Source organism: Mustela putorius, unplaced genomic scaffold (genome assembly GCF_011764305.1).
Source record: "Mustela putorius furo isolate JIRA1106 unplaced genomic scaffold, ASM1176430v1.1 tig00000382_pilon_pilon_pilon, whole genome shotgun sequence".
NCBI lineage: Eukaryota > Metazoa > Chordata > Mammalia > Carnivora > Mustelidae > Mustela > Mustela putorius.
The window spans coordinates 633,774-652,497 of NW_025421367.1; the positions used below are offsets into that span (position 1 = coordinate 633,774).

At 34.5% G+C, this 18,724-nt stretch overlaps 1 protein-coding gene across 2 annotated transcripts in view; it reads right to left on the reverse strand.

Moving 5' to 3' along the window:
• The window catches only part of CCSER1 (coiled-coil serine rich protein 1), a 907,623-nt gene that overhangs the window by 328,897 nt on the left and 560,002 nt on the right, over positions 1-18,724 (reverse strand). The window lies entirely within an intron of this gene.

Consider the following 18,724-nt stretch of genomic DNA (forward strand, 5'->3'; position numbering starts at 1 on the left):
TTAGCAGAACAACATTGTACACAGATAACTTCTGAGCATACACTTGAGTATGCCCCATTTTATTTTATTTTTTAATTTAATTTTATTTTTTTCAGTGTTCCAAGATTCCCTGTTTATGCACCACACCCAGTGCTCCATGCAGTATGTGCCCTTCTTAATAGCCACCACCAGGCTCACCCAACCCCCCACCCTTCTCCCCTCCAAAACCCTCAGTTTGTTTCTCAGAGTCCACAGTCTCTCATGGTTGTCTCATCCTCCAATTTCCCCCGACTCACTTCTCCTCTCCTTCTCCCAATGTCCTCCATGTTATTCCTTATGCTCCACAATTAAGTGAAACCACAATGATAATTGACTCTCTCTGCTTGACTTATTTTGCTCAGCATAATCTCCAGTCCCGTCCCTGTTGATACAAAAGTTGGGTATTCATCCTTTCTGATGGAGGTATAATACACTATTGTATATATGGACCATATCTTCTTTATCCATTCATCCGTTGAAGGGCATCTTGGCTCTTTCCACAGTTTGGTGACTGTGGCCATTGCTACTATGAACATTGGGGTACAAATGGCCCTTCCTTTCACTACATATGTATCTTTGGGGTAAATACCAAATAGTGCAATTGAACATGTCCCATTTTAAAATCACACCTAAATAACTAGGATTTTGACTGTGTTTATAACTTTTAATATTGTCCTAAATTTTATGTCTTATACTTTTTAGTTAAAAAATATTGGGTTATCTGCCCCATAAGTGTTGAAGTCTAAAATATAAATACAGACATAAAATAATAATAGACATAAATACAGACATAAATAATAAAAAGCAGAAAAGAGGAATATGTGGCTTAAAATTCAACAGTAATAAAAACATATATAACTTCAATTTAGAAAACATATTATTCAAAATGAATATATTATGTAAAAAATCAACACCTAGCAAAAAAATTAAAAATACAATCTCATAAATCAATAATTCAATAAGACAAATTCAAATACTTTAACAACTATTTAATATCCTACTAACTACCATTAATCTTTGTACATATTTTCATTGGTTCCTTAAATCGCTATTTATATTAATGTTTCTGTATTTTATTTTTCCCCTCAAGGAGCTCTTGAGAAGAATGTAAACACCATATGTTACACAGTATTAGGACAAAATTATAATTACTTGCGCAAGTCAACAGGTAATTTAAATTTGAGTAAGTGTAAAGTTATATTAAAGGCAGCTGCTAACAGTTAAACTGTTTTTACCACATAAAAATGTGTTAAATTATGAAGCTAATAACCTAATTATACAATATGAATACACAGAAAAACAGAATTTTGTGTACATTAATAAATCTCATTCTATATTTGTCACTAAAGCTTTAAAACTAACTTATTAGACTGAAAGTAATGATATTAAACCATGTGGCTCGTGGAAATGTGTCTCACTTTTTCATGTGTACTTTATACTCATCTCTCAGGGACATTTTTGAACAACACATGAGTCCTTCTATACACTTATCTGAGGTTATATACCCATATTTTATAGAACTTCACTGAAGCTTTCATCAAATCTTTGCATGCACTAAATTAAGTAGTGTTAAAAACAACTTAGTTCCAGGATATTTATCATTATATAGAAATGATTATTCATGAAGTTCCAATTCTTTCCTAATAGACTGCTTTATTAAGACATATTTCAAAGAAAAGACAATTCCAATTGTTTTTAACTGGCTCTCCTATGCATTAATGAATATAGTCTGTATAAGATAAAAATTAAAACAAAGTTAAAACAAAATTCATAAAGCTAACTGCCATTTGGCCCTGTTAAACTACAAAATATCAGCTCTTAGCCTTTACCAATATTCACATAAAGTCAAATATTTATGATTTATTAGATTTTATAACCTCACATATAGTATTCAGCTTGGTTTTAATACAGACTTCAAGTTCTTTTAAAAAAATGAACATGAAAACTCTGTGTATGTTAATAAATATATATAACTAAATATATATAACTATCAATATTTTTTAAACAGAAAATAGAAAAAAATGTAAATTTTAAGGTAAGAAGTCCATTGTAAAACCTAAGCACCCTGAGACAGGAAAAGGAAACTGGAAAGCAGACAAGAAACAAGAAATCTGAAACGTGAGCCAGTAGTGCACATCTCCATCCCTAAACAATCCTACTGTTATTGTGGGGCCATAGAAAAGCTATGTACCTGTAATAGTGGGAATGAAGATGGATCTGATAACCAGAGGATTGGCTGACAGTATTTCATGCAGCCAGGCAAATTCTCCTTCTCTCCCTAGCAAAAGGTACAAGTTTATTGTCTTCCAAAAGTATATTAGATGGATTAAAGTGACATCAGGTACAACTGTGAAAGGTAGCACCTTACTGAAAACAAGTAGATTAAAATGAATAGACATTTTCCAAAGAAGACATACAGATAACCAACAGGTTCATGACAAGATTTTCACTATCAATAAGCATTAGGGAAATGCAGCTCAAAACACAATGAGATATCACATCTATTAGAATGGGTATTAACAAAAAGAAAAAAAATAACAAGTGTTGAGGATGTAGGTAAAAGGGAGCCCTTATACACTGTTGCTGGATATGTAAATTGGTACAGTCACTGTGGAAAACAGCATGAAGTTTCCCTAACAAAATTAAAAATAGAGCTACCATTTGATCCAGCACTTCCACTTCTGGGTATTTATCACCCAAATGAAAACACTAAGTCAAAAATACATACGCACTCCCTTGTTCACTGCAGCACTATTTACAATAGCCAAGACAGAGAAATGACCAAAGTTCCTCAATGGATGAATGGATGAAAAAGTTTTAATATTTATATGGATATAAATATATATACACATATGTTTGTATGTATACACACACATAACGGAGTATTATTCAGCCATAAAAACAGTGAAATCTTTCATTTGTGACAACATGGATGGACCCCAGGACCCCAAGGGTATTATGCTAAGTAAAGAAGTCAGACAGAGAAAGAAAAATACTGTATGGTCTCTCTTATATGTGGAATCTAAACAAACAAATAAAACAAAAGCAAAAACTCCAAAACTAAGCTCATAGAGACAGAGGAGAGATGAGTGGTTGCCAGACGCAGGAGATAATGGGTGAGAGGAATGGATAAAGGGGATCAAAAGGTTAAAAAAATTAAAAATAAAATAAAATAATGTATTCGATGTCAAATTTTTTTTTTAAATGCTTGGAAAGACTAGAATAAACTTTGTCTTCATGATCTTGTCTCACCCTTCTCAGATAACCTTGATCTCCCTAATGATAAAATACCTTAAACCAAGCACACACCGCCAATTCTCAAATTCTCATTTTCTTTCTCTTTCTTAAAAAAAAAAAAACATCAAAACAAAAACACAAAAACCAAAACAAACAAACAAACAAAAAAAAACCCAATACATATTAAATCCTGAAAACCCCATGTCCATTGTCTTTTCCTTTTCATGTTCTTGGTCTGGCAGCATATCTTATCCTTTCCAGAAAGGAAACTTTCCTGGCATTTTGTCTCTGTGTATCCAAGAATAGTGTGCTGACCTTCCAAGGAATTTAAAAATTATCAAATACCTTATAATAAAATTCCTTCTGTTTAAATTATGTAAAGCAAATTATATTCTTGAATCTATGAAAACTGAAAAATATTCCATGTGCCGTTCAATCCAAAGATGGTTCAAAATCATTGGTCTACTAATAAAAGACATATATAATCTTAGTAGGATTATAATTTCATTAAATGATAAACCTAAAGAATTGGTGGATTCCTTCTTACATCTTTTCTCCTTTCCATTCCTTTCCCTTTCTCTCTTCACTTTTCATTTTTCTCTCTTCTCTGTATTTCTACTTCTATTTCTATTTTTTTTTAAAGATTTTATTTATTTATTTGAGAGAGTCAGGGAGAGAGGGCACAGAGGGAGAGTGACAGGGAGAACTAGACCCCCTGCAGAGCAGAGAGCCCAACACAGGGCTCCATCCCAGGACGCTAAGATCATGACCCAAGCTGTGGGCCAATGCTTAGCTGACTAAGCCAGCAAGGTGTCCCTCTAGTTCTGTTTCTATCCCTTTTCGGTTATATAAAACCAATAAGCAATCAGAACCATGCTTAAAATTAAAGCACTGTAGACTTTCTGTCGTATAGTAGTTAAACCAGTCTTTAGAATTTCAAACAAACAAACAAAACCTGAGTTAGAGTTCCAGCTGAGCTGTTTATCAACACTAGGTCCTCAAATTAAGTTCTTAACTGCTCTGAGCTTCAACTTCTTTATCTTTAAGATGAGACGATGGCCATGCTTACTGAGGATTAATACTCCAAAGAAGTAGACAACACTCAAGATTTCCAATTTGGAAAAATGAGTCTATACCTAAAATTTCTAGCATCTGGCCATGAAAAATCTCAGGAAAACTACTATTTAGAAACCCAAATAGGCAACTGGCAGGAATGCAGTTGTCTTTTATACACTGGCTATCAGATAAACACCAGCCAGTGCAGAAGCCACATTTTTCAGAACACAAGATAAGAACCTAAGAAAACAAGGGCAATAGAATACTGAATTCTCTAGTACCAAGTTACTCTCATAAGGGATAATCTGTACCTAGGATTGGTCCAGCTATGCTTAGAGTTGTATGGAAAAAGAGCACAAGCTACTGAAAATTTAGTGGCCTGATACTACATATATAGCTTGATAGGCTTTGTTAGGTATTTCAGGTTATCAATGGTTAATTTAATAAAATGATTAACTTTATTTTAACAGGATGAAAGACTTGAGAAAAAAATTTGGTCTTAATTAAAAGTTTTTTTTTTTTTTTTACCATTCATTTAAAAGTTCACTAATTTCATCTATTATTGTTTTATTATATACTAGTTCTATAGTAGGCACTGAAATAGGGAATATAAAGACTACAAACATGATATCTGCATTTACAAACATCTTCTATTGGAAAAGAGAGTAAATAAATTAGAGTGGTGCAGCATGAGAAAGATTTGACAGGCCATTGCTGGGTTTTCAGATGGAAGGAAGCAACGAGCCAAGAAATGGCAGGCAAACTCTAGAATCTCAAAAGAGCAAGTAAATGCATCAGGCACTAGAGCTTCTAGAAGGAACCCACATCTGGCAACACTGATTTTAGTCCAGGGAGACCTAGTTCTGATTTCTGACTTTCAGAGCAATAACATACTAAATGTGAATTATTTTAAGCCATCAAATTTGTGGTAATTTGCTATAGCAGCAATATGAAACCAATACACTAACTACAACTTCTTAGGATACAACAATTAGATAAATGAATGGATCTCTTCTTGTTTATTTTTGATAGCCTAGCACCTGTAAACTCTATTATTTCAATATGAATATAAGCAATTTTCATCCCAATTGGGGCATGTATAAATGTACATAATCAGTGCACTGGATGATATGAAATTCTTATAATTTATATTTGATTAGTACCAATTGATAGTCTAGGAATTGACAAATTTCAAATAAAGTTCAGAACCCATTCTTTGGAAATCCAGCTGAGGAAACACTATAAACTTTATTTTGCATCTTACTATTTACTCAACTTGCTATGGTCTGATATTTGTGTCCCTCCAAACTTCATATAGAGACATCTTAACACACCAAATGTGACAGTAATAGGAGGTGGGATGTTTGGAAGATGATTAGGTCAGGAGACTAGAGTCCTCATGAATGCAAAGTATTTCCTGATAAAAGAGTTCGCAGAGGGGCGCCTGGGTGGCTCAGTGGGTTAAGCTGCTGCCTTCGGCTCGGGTCATGATCTCAGGGTCCTGGGATCGAGTCCCGCATCGGGCTCTCTGCTCGGCAGGGAGCCTGCTTCCTTCTCTCTCTTTCTCTCTGCCTGCCTCTCAGTGTACTTGTGATTTCTCTCTGTCAAATAAATAAATAAAATCTTTAAAAAAAAAAAAAAAGAGTTCACAGAGAGATCACTTGTCATTTTTACCATGTAAGTTTATAGAGACATGGTAAAGGAGACAAAAGATGCCTGCCTAAGAAATGGGCCCTCATCAGACATTAAATCTGCTGGTGCTTTGATCTTTGACTCCCCAATCTCCAGAACTGTGAGAAATAAATTGTCGTTTATAAGTTTCCTAGTGTATAGTATGTTGTGATAGCAATGTACTCTAAAGACCAAGATACAACTCTTGCTTACTTCTTCTACTTCAGTGCCTACAGAGTTAGTCTAAGTTCCTTATAAAGCACATACTATTCTTAACACCAAACAACTTGGTCACATGGAAACACACCACTGAGTATTTACAATTTTAGACCCTCGGGGCCTAGCTTGGGACCCTGGATCTTGCTTCTCCTTTGGCTCAGATCTCATGACACTTCCCTTTCCTCAACTCCATCTTTACCCTTCTGAAATACTTCACACTTCTCCAGGCCATAACCCCATACAACCAGCATTATGATTTTCTGTAGCTTTTTATAGTCAGAGTAAAATATTTCTGCTAATACCTTTACATAAGCTTTTACATATAGCAGGAACTCAAAGAATGTTAGTTAATTGTTCTGAATGACAAATCACATTCAATAATGTAACAAATAGTGATAGATGACAAAAATAGTGACAGTTAATATCACCAAGTGACTAAAGCCCATCAGAAAGAGCAAGAAAAAAGGAGAGAAACGACTAATGTTAATAAGAAGATAGACTACTCTCAGTTTTATTCCTGTGGGCATTATTACCAGAAATTTTGACCAATCTCTCTTTATCATGGTGCAGCAACTGGCATGGCTCTATTTTTTCTACTTGGCTTTGCTGCCGCAGGTTCTATTGCTTCACAGAGAAGGGAGAAAAGTGAGCTTAATTCCTCTACCTTAATTACACTTTGACAGTTCTGTTCAGCTTTTTGAAAACTTTCAGGCTCAAGCAATGCTGCCAAAGTCTTTGTTATTAAGCAGAACCTAACTACTCTAAATTAACCTTTACTCTTAATAAGAAATACATGCAATAAAATTCTAATGTAACAGGTTTAGCCAACTTGCTCAAAAGTGTTTGTCACAACTCCTGACATGAAGTTTTCCTATCAGATTTACCACAGTAAAAGAGATTACCTGCAGAAAAGGACATGACTAGTACAGGCATAAGCTGACTATTGATAATAATGCAGGAACTTGAAAGCAGACAATTTTCTTAGGTGAGACTCTGACATCAACATTATTCACAATATTCAAATTGCATTTATCTTCACAATTATTTGTATTAGGCTGTTAATTAGAGTCTAATATATCCATCTGGCAATTGTTTACCTTCTGATTTTCTGTGCTATGAGTCAGCCACTATTCAAGATGATAAAATTAAGTTTCTGTGCAAACACTTGCACCTTGCCTTACCTCTCTGGAATGCATTTAAAGTGATGTTCAGCCATTTATCTACATTATTATCTTCACTATAGCAAGAGTAAATAGAATTTTCTGATTTTTCATAATTATTATCCAACTTTAAATTTGTGCCACCATTATTTTTCCTGAACAATGGTTAGACATAATAGAATTTATGCAAAAATATTTATGTGTGGTATGAAAAAATGCACTGCACTGAAGAAATGCTCAATTTGTGTTACAAAAAACTTCAGAACAGAGTATTTGCTTATCTTACTTATTTTATTTCATCTGTCGACATGGCTATTTAATACTACATTATATGATTAAAGCAATGGGTGACCAATATCTTTAAAAACCTTTTACATCTAATATTTTCCAATCTCACATAGCTACCAAAGAAAATACAACAATGTCTAAATTATTTGATATATGGTAAAATTAATTGTACTTAATTCTATGAACATTTTATTTTACAGTTGCAACTGCACATTCATATCATTCAACTTCTAAAACTGTTTGTTACAGAAGTAGACAATTCCAAGATAGACCAGATGAAAGTCACTGCCAGATAAACTAAATTCAGGTTGAGCCTACTTTCTAATAGCTTCTCATATTCATGGTCCATCTCAAATGGACATATTAATAACAAATCATAGTCTTTGAATTGTACCTGGATTGCTAATTTCTTATTTAAAGAAAAATATGGTAGAGTACATGCCACACTTACAGGTAAACTCTTAAGCAATGTTAGAGATTATATTTAAAAACAACAAAAGTGGGGGCGCCTGGGTGGCTCAGTGGGTTAAAGCCTCTGTCTTCGGCTCAGGTCACGATCCCAGGGTCCTGGGATCGAGCCCCGTGTCGGGCAGGCTGCTCAGCAGGGAGCCTGCTTCCTCTTCTCTGCCTGCCTCTCTGCCTACTTGTGATCTCTATCAAATAAATAAATAAAATCTTTAAAAAAAAAAAGTGGGTGAGAGTTTATGATCCAGAATGTATATGAAATGGTAACAATTAAGAGTAAGAAATACATGCTGCATATGCTATATATGAGATCAGTTACTTAAATTATCATTGATAATGATGTCATTATCTTAAATATAGTGTTTATTTTACACCCATTCTGAGTTTGCTATCTGGAATAGATGTAAAAAGAGATCTTGTTAATACCGGTGTACACAGCAATGATTCCTAACTCTGTTATTACCCCATATCAAGGGCTTCTACACATACAGGACCAACAGTTGTTGAAGAACACAACACCAACTACATGTTGACTTCAACTGCTTCTAAATAAAACTGTAATGGCACCTTGTTGGCAGATAGAATAAATGTTTCATTGATGTCAATCCACTTGGAGGTGGATCCCTAAACCAAAGTTGAAGTAATTAATGACTCAGATTCTTAAAAGTTATTTTTTTGGGGGGAGATATAAAGTTGTTTTTATTTTTCAGATTTTCAAGGCTTTTATTGGCTTTAGGATTTTCTGACAGTTGTTCAACATCTTGTCTTATATGTGCAAATGAACCCAGAAATATCTTCCCACGTTCTGTACCTGAATTCTATCTATCTTTCCAAGTTCTGTACCTCTACTCTAATTTTAGGCTTTTCCTATACAATCCCTACTTTTGAAAACTATGAAAGATAATCCAAATCTATCTATCTGGTAGTTTTTTGGGGTTCTGTTTAACTCAACCATAGAGAAAGTGGATCCCTGAATTCAATTTTCCAAGGCCAACTTTAACAAACGTTTGTAATACTTGTCCACTAAATATGTCATAGGGACTCTGACTACAGTAAGCAGAGTATGACCCAATATTCTGAAGTAAGGCTGTAATAAGCCTTTTAACAAAGAGAGTCTTCTATCAGTACCACTCGGAAAACTCAAAAAATCTAAGGCACCAACCTATGCAACAAAAAAGAAACTCAATGAGATTGAAATTCAAGAAATAAAGTGGATATGGGAACTGGAGATGAGGTGGGAGGTATGACATAATTTTTAGCATGTATTAATATGGACAAGTTCTATATCTTGTATGTGTCTTCCTGAAATCATCTGGGCAGTGTGTAAGAAGGATCTGGACAGTAATGTGAGGCTAGTATGCAACATAAAAGTATTTGCTTATTTTTCCCATTAAAATCTTTTCCCCTGAGGTTTAGTATGTCTGATAAATTAGAAATTAGACCAAATTTGTCTTGGTTTTAATTTATGTAAAAATTATTTTATCAGAATATAAAATTACAATTTTTCTTAATATTAGACCATTCATCATGTATCAATAATATGGCCTGCAAAAGCCAAATGATAGGCAGAGTAATCATTTGAAATGTATCTTGACAGAGCTAAAGGAAACTTTAAAATAAAATAATACTTGTTTAGTATATTTGTATAACAATATAGACAGCATTGTTTGGTAGCTGTTAAGTCAATTTAAATTTTACTGTCAGTATTTATAATCAGGAATTTAGTAAGCTATTTTTTTAAAGCCATAACTCTATTCTCAACCATAAGATTTTAAGGACTATAAGTTAATCCAAATACAGTGACTTTTAAGTGAATTTGCCAAATTTAGTGGAAATTAAAACAGCATTGGAAAATATATTCAAGTAAGTACACTGATGAATATATATAACATTTAAGGAAAACTCCTATTTCCTTCTATATTCCCTCAAATCCAAACTCCTTATACCTGACTCAGAATTTGATAGAGCCTAAAACTGATTAATAAAAGACTACCACACATCATTTTTATTCAGTGAGGTTGATTAAAGATTGCTGCAAATTTTTGTCATTCTTCCTTGAGAGAGAGTTTATTTGTCTTTTACTTGAGTCAAGGTTGGCCTTATGTATAGAAGAGAGAACATAGCACGCTTTAGTCTGTCTGTCTATTACGGGCTTAATTGTGTCCTTCCAAAATTCACGTGTCTTTTTTTTTTTTTAACATTTTTATTTATTTGACAGAGAGAGCGAGAATACAAGCACGGGGAGAGGCAGGCAGAGGGAGAAGCAGGCTTCCCACTGAGCAGGGAGACCAACAGATGTGGGGCTTGATTCCAGGACCCTGTGATCATGACCTAAGCCAAAGGCAGATGCTTAATTAACTGAACCACCCAGGTACCCTTCAAAATTCATGTTAGTGTTCCAATTCCTGGTACCTCAGAATATAACCATATTTAAAAATGAGGTCTTTGAGGATGTGAATAAGTTAAAATGAGGCCATTTGGGTGAGACCTAGTTCCTGGTATCCCCATAAGAAAAGGAAGAGATAACAGGGAAGTGCATCCACAGAGGAAAGGCCATGGGAAAACAATGAGAAGGCCATCTGCAAACCAAGGAGAGAGTCTCACTGGAAACCAATCCTACCAATACCTTGAACTTAAAATTCTAGCCTTCAACAACATCCCAAAACTAAATACTCCAAATAAAAATGGACAGAAGACATGAACAGACATTTCTCCAAAGAAGATATGGATGGCCGAGAGACATGAAAAAATGTTCACCATCTCTTACCATCAGGTAAGTCCAAATCAAAACTACAATGAAATATTACCTTACACCTGTCAGAATGGCTAAAATCAATAAATACAAGAAACAACAGGTGTTGGTGAGGATGAGGAGAAAAAGGAACACTTGTGCACTGTGGGACTGCTAACTGGTGATATAGCCACTCTGGAAAACAACACGGAGTTTCCTCTAGAAGTTAAAAAGAGAACTATCCTATGAGCCAGCAAACACACTACTGGGTATTTACCCAAAGAATACAAAAACACTAATTCTATGTCTTTTCCATAAATGGCTTGGCAGCATCCACATCTTGGAACATTCACTATCTGTGAAGCCAGATGTCATGTAACAACCTTAGCTACTCTAAAATACTGTGAGAAAATGCTGTTAGAAAACTCAAGGTAGTCTGTAAGGAGTTATCCTGTATATACTCCACTTGAGCCTTCAGATAACTCTATTCTCCATCCACTTGTAAGACCCCAAATAAGAACACTGTCTAGATATGTTTACAACCTAGAGAATCATAAACAACAATAAGAAATTATTGTTTGGGGCACCTGGATGGCACAGTTGGTTGAGCATCCGACTCTTGGTTTTGGCTCAGGTTGTGGGTGATCTCAGGGTGGTGAGATGGAGCCCTATGTAGGGCGCTCTATGCTCAGAGAAGAGTCTGCTTAAGATTTTCTCTCACTCTCCCTCTGCCCCTCCCAACTGTGCTCTCTCTCTCTCTCTCTCAAAAAAATGAATAAATCTAAAAAAAGAAATTACTGTTTTTGGTTGCCAAGTTTTGAGATAGTTTATTACACAGAAACAATCATTTTATTTTTAATGTACACATTATTGATAATAGATCCTTATTAAAATTTGTTACCAACAGGAAAACATTTCGTGCCATTTTGTATTTAAAATTATTACCATATCATAAACACATTCCTTAAATATATAATCAAGTGTGGTAGCAAAAGAAACAAAAATAGGGTAATAAAAAGAATATCAGAATCAGAAATAATCTGGGCACCTGGGTGGCTCAGTGAGTTAAAGCCTCTGCCTTCTGCTCAGGTCATGATCCCAGGGTCCCAGAATCAAGCCCCGCATGGGGCTCTCTGCTCAGCGGGGAGCCTGCTTCCTCCTCTCTCTGTCTCTGCAAGTCTCTCTGCCTACTTGTGATCTCTATCAAATAAATAATAAAATCTTAAAAAAAAAAAGAATCAGGAATAATCTTTAAACCTGATCTTTTTTGATATCCCATATATAATACATTAAAAAAATCCTGCAGAGTCACATTTAAAATGTGTCCAAAACCCCACCAACACTCACCCTACTCAACCTTTACCACTCTAGTTTTGTCTGCCATCATCTCTCACCTATAGGGGCCTTGATGTCCTTCTTCTACCATGTCTCCAAAGTCAGAGTAATAGTTTTAAAATAAAGTCTAACTTTCATAGAAACATCACCAAAGGCAAGGGAACAAGGGCAAAAATGAACTACTGGGATTTCATCAAGATCAAAAGCTTTTGCACAGCAAAAGAAACAGTCAACAAAACAAAAGACAGCTGACAGAATGGGAGAAGATATTTGCAAACGACATATCAGATAAAGGGCTAGTATCCAAAATCTATAAAGAATTTATCAAACTCAACACCCAAAGAACAAATAATCCAATCAAGAAATGGGCAGAAAACATGAACAGACATTTCTGCAAAGAAGACATCCAGATGGCCAACAGACACATGAACAAGTGCTCCACATCACTCGGCATCAGGGAAATACAAATCAAAACCACAATGAGATATCACCTCATACCAGTCAGAAAGGCTGAAATTAACCACGAGGAAATGACAGATGCTGGCGAGGATGCGGAGAAAGGGAAACCCTCCTATACCGTTGGTGGGCATGCAAGCTGGTGCAGCCACTCTGGAAAACAGCACGGAGTTTCTCAAAATGTTTAAAATAGAGCTAACCTACAACCCAGCAATCATACTACTGGATATTTACCCTAAAGATACAAATGTGTTGAGCCGAAGGGGCAAGTGCACCCGAATGTTTAGAGCAGCAACGTCCACAATAGCCAAACTATGGAAAGAACCTAGATATCCATCAACAAATGAACATCTTTTATAACTGTCAAGAACGTCTGGATGAAGAAGATGTGGTGTGTGTATATATATATATATATATATATATATATATATATATATATATAATGCAATACTATGCAGCCATCAAAAGAAATGAAATCTTGCCATTTGCAACGACATGGAGGAGCTAGAGGGTATTATGCTGAGCAAAACTATCAATTAGAGAAAGACAATTATCATATGATCTCTCTGATATGAGGAATTTGAGAGGCAGGGGGAAGGTTGGGGGATAGGGAAGGAAAAAATGAAACAAGATGGGACCAGAGAGGGAAACAAACCATAAGAGACTCTTAATCTCAGGAAACAAACTGAGGGTTGCTGGGGGTTAGTGGGAGAAAAGACAGGGTGGGTGGGTCATGGACGTTGGGGAGGGTAGGTGCTATGGTGAGTGCTGTGAAATGTGAAGTCTGATGATTCACAGATCTGTACTTGTGGGGCAAATAATACATTATATGTTAATAAAAAAGAATTATCTTAAAAAAAAAAAAAAAGGAATCTGCTCCCCACCACCAAAAAAATAAACAGAAGTTGTATTTCATTTTTATCCCAGAAGGGTGAGCAGTCTTTATGAATATAAAAAGAGGATGCTTAAGTCATTTTTTCCTTAATAAAGAATTTTTATATAAAAAATTAAAAAAATAAAAGTCTATCTATGTCCTTCTTTTTCCCAAACACTCTAATGGTCTCACATCTCATGTAAAACAGGACTTGAGCCTTTCTTTGGACTACAAGGCCCTTCATGACCTGGTTTCTCTCTGACCTGATATTACCTGCCCCCGCACTCACTCTGCTCTCTATTGATCCTGAAAAGGCCTAGATGAGTGGCTTACTCCCTTTCTTCATTATGGTCTCTGCTAAAATATCCCTTAACGAGAATGGCTTTCTTTGGCCAGCTGTTTGAACAGTATCATATTTCAGAGTCACTTTCTGTCTTCCAAACCCTGCTTCATTCTACATCACAGCATTTACCATCCCTATCTGAGGCATTATATATTTGTTTATTGTCTCTCCCTTCTCACTAGAACCTAAATACCATGAAAGCAGGAATTTAGTCTGGGTTGTTTACACTGAAACACCAGGGCCTAGAATACTATCAAACACAACTCAGTAAGTTGATTCACTAAGATATGAGTGAGCAAATGAATGAAAGAACATATGAATGAATGAGTAGATGACAAAGTAAAAATTATAGGATATATACCACTTGTGGTTATTTTTGGGACATAAAAAAAGTGATTTCCAATAATAAGAGAGATCATTAAATTCACTGAATGAGAAACAACAGCAATAAACACTCACACAAACTCCCACTCTCCTGGAGTCTCCAAATGTGCTCTTTTGTATTATATTGTCAGGCAAAATAAACTGACACTACTTAGTATGCTGACATTACAACATATAAAGAATAAAATATCAACAGTGCTTTGTTTACAATGTGATTTTTTCCAGTATCTAATGTGACTGAACAATGTTGCTTCAGTGGAGCTTGCATTTAGGAGGTTATCAGGTTAATCTGTGGGGGAAGGTTTGGGAAATTAAAGAAAATATACAACAGTGTACTCCTGATAAAAAGATGCCATAGGTCCTTATGTTTGCAGACCTATTAATTATGTACCTCTTTTTTTCAAGTAATGTTTTATTATATTCACCAGTTTTCCCTTAAGACAGATTCATTGTATTTACTCCTTCTCCCTCGTAATTAATGAACATTTTCATTAATTATTTTTCATACAAGGAATCTGATATATGAGCTTATCTGAATACTCAGGGCAGGAAATAAATAGCATGCCTTCTAGAAATGAATATTAAATAGTATTCTTCAGCAAAGTAAAGGATTTATGTTTAGAGTACATTACTGCTCTCACATTTGGAAATAAAGTTCAAGGGATTAAGTGGAAATAATTCTGCTTCATGTTATTTGTAACATACAGAACCTCTTGCCTTAAATTTAGAGATACCTGTACTACAAAATCTAATAGTTAGTACATATACTGATACCATGTGCTATTTGAAGCACTTTCTATTTGTTAACTTTTTTAATGTTATAAAAACCCAATGAAGAAGAATTTGCTGCTGCTCCTATTTTATAGATGGGAAAATTAAGATACCAAGTAACAGGTCAAGGTCATACAGGTAGAAAGTGTCAGAATGGAAATTTGTCCTGGAAATCAGTGATCATTATAGAAACAATAGACAAATTTAAAGTATCATTCATCCAAATAGTTAATGGTTGATAGGTATTATTTTCTGGGATTACTATTTTTTTTCTACACACTATTTACTTTATGTAAGTGAGAGCAAACTATGTTTGTTACTAAATGCTGAGTTTAGGTTCTATGGCCAAGAGGAATTAGCATCATTTCTTTCTCTAATATTCCAGGAGTACATGACAAGATGAAATTCTTGAGACATTAATTTATTTCCACCTCCTTATCCTTTGCTTTAATAAGGTGGTACTAAGAAAAATCTTTAGACAGTTTAGATAATTCCTTTTATTTATTCTGTTTCTAAAAAGTACATTGAGAAGATTTTTTTTTTTCCCGGATCTGGTTGATTAAAGGAGAGAGGAATAATCTCCAAGGGAAATTGGAAAAAAAAAAAAATAAAGGGAACTTCTTGAGTCTAGACTAAATGGTGATTTCTGGAGATGAGAAAAAGGAGTCTTAAGAACTTTGGATTTCACAAGGAGAGAAGACTCTAAAAATATCCCAGAACCACTCTCGGTCAGCGCCTGGGGAAGGTAGCTGGGTCTCTAACAGAGTGGCTCCATTGTGAATTGTAGGCACTAGATGCCCAATTTCATTAGACACTCCACAAACCTAAGTATCACAGAAAAGCAGCTGTCAATGGGCCAGGAAGAGCAATTAGAAAACTACGTTTATTTAACATTAGATTTTGAAAATTGGTGAATGGAAGATATTCGTTCTTTAATGCCTTCTTGTACTCTTGAAACAGAGTGTAAAGAAAAACAGAGCTGAATTCACTTCCATCCACTGACTTTATCTCATGATAAGGATAAAGGGGCAAGGTTGAATAATGCCATTTATTAACATACCGAATCAATGAAAAGATGATTCTTGGAGAAAAAGGGACTAAAACCTAGAGATCATGCTTCAGTGAAGTGCAAATAAATTTTAAAGTAGGGCATAAATACAGGTGACAAAAAGAACATGGTCCATAATAAAGTGTACTATTTTGGAGGGTTCAAGAACAGTAAGTTAGTTTTAGCTTCAAGACTGTTAGTTCCAGGAATGGACTGAGGCTGCTAATAACAGTGTGTATACAAATAAATTAAAAGTATCATCTTATTAAAGAACAGGAATATTTGGTGACCTCCAAGGCATTGGGTGTAGAATATGTATCTGACTGAGTCTAACATAGGGAGAGAGGGGCAGGTTAGACTGGAAGTGATTTAGGTTGACAGAAATCAAGAATTGCAGAGAAAAAAAAAAAGGCAGAATGGATTGCAATGGACACATCAAAGTTAACATTATCAACTTGGTTCTGTGTTATTCTATAAAAAGAAGCATAAACAATATAATTAACAGTTAAGTGGCCTACTCAAACTCACAGATAACTGATCTTGAAATTTTATGATTTTATTATGGTTATTTGATAAAATATTCTTCCCACCCATGCAAAATTAATTATACCTTGAACTTCTGTAATTATATTGTGGTAGGGAACAAACCACTTGTGTATGTCACCCTGAACGCTTTATTAAAAAAGTAGAGATTATACAGTTGCCTTTTGTTTCCAAATATATGTCCATTAACAACTGTCTGCCCAATTACAAACTTGGAATCCTAGGAATTTCTCAGCACCAGAAGTGTGACTGGAAAGTCTGAGTTTATGGTAGTATAATGTAGAGAACTGTGCATCAAACATCTTTCCCTATGAAGGGATACACTCAAATGCCTTCATGGCCAGACATGCCTCCAACAGAATGCTGAGAACAGTGGTGAATAAGGACCTGTAGTTCTTGTTTAAAAAAAAGCTCTTCATTTACAAATGCAAGAGCTTTACTTCATAATTTCAAACTTAAATTTTTGACACTATTAAATGGTAGTAGGATGTTATTATATATGATAAAACAATATAAAAAAGTATAAGTAATATTCCTTTCACAAAAGAAGTAAATTAAGAGATTATAACTACGCTGGCTACCAATGCTAATTATATAAGTGCTTAGAAGATTTAACTGCTTATAAAACCACTTACATACATTAACATGGGAACAATATTGATCGAACTACAACGATTATATTTGTATTAGCTTTGTGTCAGCACTTTTGGAACGTATCTGACCTTTTAGTTTACTTCTATTAAAAAATACATTAATTTTCAAGGACTATAGTCATTATCAATATATTAAAAAGAGAAAATGGTTTCTAATAATGCTTTGAGAATTCAATTAAAATCTTGCTAAAGATAAGATTTTTCATAGATTTTGTCCCATATACCATAAGATGGAAACACTGAGTAACACTAAATTTTGAAATGTTAGTATCTTCTTCTTGTTGCAGAATAGAGTTCTCAATAAATAATGTAATCAGAATACTACTCAGTATTTAACAATTCTCTGATATAAAATAACCTTTTAACAATTATTATTGTCTATTTTTCAAGATTTATTTAGAGAGAGAGAGAATGTGACAGGGGGAGAGGTTGAGGAAGAGGGAAAGAGCATCTCCAGCAGACTCCCAGCTGAGCATGGAGCTAGATTTGGGGCACAGTCTCATGACCCTGAGATCATGACCTGAGCTGAAATCAAGAGTCAGTTGATTATCTGACTGAGCCACCCAATTCCCCCTTGTCTACCATTAAGCAACAAAGCATCTTTAATTAGAAAACTAAAGATACACAATGTAATTCATAACTTTCTAACAATACAGCAAATACTGAGTACTTAGAAATCAATACCAGCCACTGTGCTTGGTTTAAGTAATATGAAGTTAAGTAGGTTATGCTCTTCATATGAAAAAGAAAAAAAACCACAGTAAAAAATAATTTTATGATAAAATCCAAAAATCATGAAAACCATAATGAATCCCAAAATGCATACCTACAGTCTTTAAACCAAATTAAACTGAAACCACTGCATGTAAGTTAAGTGTGTCATCTCAACTTTCCAAGTTTTTTCTTCCCCCCTTTATTTACAACAATTTCAATGAAACTCAAACATCCCTGGTACAAATATAAAAAAGCTGACCTCAAGCTCTGGTTTAAAAAGATACATCCAACCTTAAACAGCAAAACAAGAAAATGACTTCTTACTTGTAATACATATAGTCTCCCAACTGAAGAAATCTATAAATCACACTCAATTACTTATTTCCTTAAATATTTTTAAGATATAATGTGTTTGGAGGAATGATTCCATATTTCAATTTTTGATTTTAATCACTGTTTTATAAAGATCTCATAATTAATTACAAGCTAGAGTCATCAATGAAAATTTAACCAACTAATGGAAATGTAACTACTCAATGAGGGCTAAATAATGGATCTTGAATTTATTACTGAAATTAAGATAAATAAGCGATTCAAAACCTCTTATTCATGTGACATCAAACTATTGCAAAGAAATCACTGTTTCCTGCATACAAGGCAAATCATGTAGTCTATAAAGTATTAACTTCTATTTCAAACTGTGCTTTCATTTACCAACCAGAATGACAACAAAACAACAAAGATTATACCATTTAAAA